The 3,930-nt window shown below is 45.5% G+C and overlaps 1 protein-coding gene across 1 annotated transcript in view; it reads left to right on the top strand.

Annotated features, from left to right (window-relative positions):
* The first annotated feature begins 509 nt into the window (after positions 1-509).
* LOC121105213 overlaps positions 510-3,930 on the top strand; it is a 6,521-nt gene continuing 3,100 nt past the window's right edge. The window contains exon 1 of the mRNA XM_040641502.1: positions 510-1,521. The gene's annotated coding sequence lies outside the window, so the exon portion shown is untranslated. The remainder of the gene's footprint in view (positions 1,522-3,930) is intronic.

The raw sequence follows: 3,930 nt of genomic DNA, 5'->3' as shown, positions 1-3,930 counted from the left end.
ATAGCACATGTGGTTGGTGGGTATCAATTACTGAAATGACCTCTCACTATATTTCTCTACAGAGCATCCAGGGTGATCTTTGAAAAATGGAAATCAGTTCACATTGCCCCTGCTTAGAACATCTATTGGCTTCCCATGACATTTAGTAAATCCCAATGACTCAAGTGGGGCATCCATTTTGAGGCAGATGAAGAGCTCCTGTGTTTACCAATCCTTCTTCCTGAAATCACATTATAATGATAGTAAAGAAGTAAAAGAGGAATCAATCCATGAGTGAAATGAGAGGTGGAAGAGCAGGTCTATATTAGCAAATCAAATTTTGGTGAATCTAAGACGGAAGGTAAATGTGATTGCACTGATTGGTAAAGCAGAGAAGAAAGAGCCACAGCTCTGAACACACAAGAAGCTTCAGGGGACAAGAGGGACGCCTTCCATTTAAATGATCCCAGCTACTTAAATAATCGGCTACAAAGACCTGGAGTGGAAAGTTACCAGATCAAGGTAACTGATGGATAACAGTGGAAACGATGTGTGGGTCAGCTGCTCCTCTTCTTCTCTTTCAACTTTGTGCATATTTTGGCAGTGTTTGTCCTAGGTGGTGGCTAGAGAAGTCTTCTAAAGAAACTAAGTCATGTCCTGGGATGGCAGTAGTTGGGAAGCCCAGAGTAGAACCTTACTCACTTTGGCATGGGGTTGAGAGAGGAAGTCTTCCTTCCTGTCAGTTGACATAGTCAGCCTGCACATACAGATCATGTAATCAGCATTCTCATTCTGGAAAGAGACTGGTGATAGAAAAGAACACAGGTAATTAATCTGGCTCCTCATATTCAAAAGCACAAAAGAACAACCGAAGGCCATAAGATAGCACAAAACCATCAGGGCCAAAATGAATTAAGAATTAAGAATGAATTAAGAATTTACCCTAGGAGAAACAGAAATAGTTCAGGGAACAGCAGTGAACATTTTTTAAAAGTTCAAATTAATATTCTCAGAGAAATTTGAGGAGACAGTGCCCTTTAAAATATAAATAGATGACTATTAAAAAGAAAAAAACCCATATGGGGTGCCTGGCTGGCTCAGTCAGAAGAGTATGTGACTCTTGATCTCAGGGTCTTGAGTTTGAGCCCCACATTGGGTGTAGAGATTACTTAAAAATAAAATCTTTAAAAAAATCCAAATAATAAGTGTTGGAAATATAATTCTAAAATGGAAAACTCCACAGAAAGGCTAGAGGAAAAAGTCAAGGAAATCTCTCAGACTGTAGAAGAAGAGGACAAAAAGAGAAAAGTTGAAAGACAGAGATGACCCACAAAGAAGAGCCAACATACATCTAACAGGAGTTTCAGATTGAGAGTAGAAAAAAAGTAAATTTCCCAGAGCTAAAGAAAGAGCCACGTCCTTAAATTTAAAGGTCTCATCCAGTGCTAATCCATATGAATGATAGCCATAATTTGGAGAAACTTCACAAATCCAAAGACAAAGACTCCTAAAAAGATTCCAAAAAGAAAAAGAAAATCAGAGGTTGAGATATATCAGCATCACACTTCTTATCAGTTATACTATATACTAGAACACAAGGGAATAATGCCTTTAAAATTTCTGAGGCACAATGATTTTGAGTCTAGAATTTACAGCCAGCCAAATTAGCATTTAAGTGGGGGTGCAAGATAAAGTTTCTGTTTTATTTCCACTACTTACTTCACTTTTTTTATTACTACTGTTTTTTTTTTTTTTCCCACTCAGTCCAAGGACTGGGGAAATTTATCATTTACAGACCATTCCTTAAAGAGCTGCTTAAGGATGTACTACAGGAAAATGAAATAGGAATCTAAGAAAGAGGAAGATAATCAGGTTGCAGGAGAGGGGCAATCAAAGGAAATTCTAGAATGCAATAGGCTTAAAAAGGAAATGGTGTGAAGAAACCGCATCATCTTAGAGAGCAGATCAAGGTTTATTACAGTATTATGTTAAAAAATCACAACACATGCCACTTTTCCTTCAAGAGCTACAAGTGCAGTGGCATCACCTTCTCCACTGGGTCCATACTAGTACTATTTGATCTTGCCGTGAATATTTTTTTATATTATCAGCACACTAGAGATAATTCTTCTTTGGTTTTGAATGTTGGGAATTAATTTATAGACAATGTATGGAAAACTTGATTAACATTAGAAAACAGAATATAAATGTTATAAACTCTGCCAAAGAGAATTAATGCCCTTTGAGAGGTATAAGTGCAGTGGACAGAAAGACAAAGTGAAATAAGTGAAGGGTGTTGAGTCTTTTGCTTTACCCAGCAGAAAATTACGAGATACTGTGTGTGGGGTTGGGGAGCTGGGCAGAGCAAGTAGGGGAGAGGGCAGTTTGGAAAGCGGAAGACACCAAGCCCAGGGGCACAGGGATGAGGAGTAACTGGGGTGGGATGTGCAGGGAGGTAGGAGAGGTATGGCAGGGAACGTGTGCAAATGTGGAGTTGAGCAAAAGGGGCTGGGCCGAAGGAAGGGGGTGGTATGGGCGGAGCATAGCAGGTTATTGAGCGGAAGGGGCGGGGCGGGGGCGGAGTTGAGCAGGGGGAGGGGACCTGTGTCCAGGGCGCCTGCGCAAACCAGCCGTCTGGAAGCTCGCGCCATCGTGCCTCGCCTCACTTCGCTTCGCCTCGTGCTTGGTGTTCTGTCGGCCTCGCCTCACTTCACCTCAGCGGACGCCATGCCCCGCCTGCTGGTTCTTTGTCTGCTTCCACGCCGCCGTGTGACCCCTCTGGGCTTGCAACTCGGCCGCCGCCTGGCCCGCTTGGAGCTCCGCCGCCGTCAGCGCCCCAAGTCGTCCGCGGTGAGTGGGGGCCCACGCCTCAGGGCGGCGCGGAGCCGGACGAGGGTGCGGGCGAGGAGCGTGCAGTTGAGGCGGGAGCGCCTCGAGGGGCGGAGACGGGGTGAAGGCGGGCGCCTCGTGTGGCGGCTTTGGTTCCCGGTGGCCTTTGGGGGTCCTGGGAGGCCGCCTCCGGGGCGCGAAGGGCGAGGGCTGAGCCGTCGCCAACCCCACACGGTGCCTGCCGTCCTCAGACGCCGTCTTTGGTGCCGACGCCTGTTACCTGCCTTCCCACGGGGGGAGTCCTGGGCAGCATCTGGGTTCCAGGGTTCAGAGGTCGGAACTGGGGGACCGTTAGAAGAAAGAGGCGTTGTCTTCCAAAAATCGAGGTTGGGTCATCTGGGAAAGGAAACCCTGCTGCTCAGGCTCCGTCAGGCCGCACTACGAGGACGACAGCCAGACTTCCTCGGAAGGTTGACGCGGATCTGGTTAGGCAGCAAATGGCGGATCCAGCGAGCCGCACGCACTGACACCGCTCTCCGTGTTCTCTCCAGGACAGCGTCGTTGGGCTCGTGGTGCTGTTTGCGACCTTCTTAGTACCGTGTGGTTATGTGCTGAGCAATCTTCGTGAGTTCAGAAGAGAGTAAATGCAAGAAGATGGGGAGCAGTCATCAACATCCCACGAGATTTAAATGAGTAACCGTGCTTAGTTGGGGTGATGACGCAACCATTGTGGGTATTCAGTTTCATAATCGTTTGTGTATGGTACCTCTTTTGCACTTTTCCAGTTCTGTGCATTACATGAAGATGAGTTTGTGTAGTCATTTAAAAATGTTAAATAAAGTTGAAACATTCATGCACGGTATGTAATCACAGATTATTTTTTTCAACGTCGTGAAAGCTGATGAAAATTTCACGATGAAAAATAGAATAATGAGGGATGCCTGGGTGGCTCAGTGGGTTAAGTCGGCCTGCAGATCAGGTCATGATCCAGGGTCTTGGGATGGAGTCCTGCATTGGGCTCCTTGCTCAGCAGGGAGTCTGCATCTCCCTCTCTCTGCCTCTTTCTCTCTCTGATAAATAAATAAATAAATAAATAAATAAATAAATAAATAAATAAATAAA

The sequence above is a fragment of the Ursus maritimus genome, unplaced genomic scaffold (genome assembly GCF_017311325.1).
Source record: "Ursus maritimus isolate PB19 unplaced genomic scaffold, ASM1731132v1 scaffold_25, whole genome shotgun sequence".
In the NCBI taxonomy this organism is placed as follows: domain Eukaryota; kingdom Metazoa; phylum Chordata; class Mammalia; order Carnivora; family Ursidae; genus Ursus; species Ursus maritimus.
This window is presented reverse-complemented; position numbering and strand designations above follow the sequence as displayed.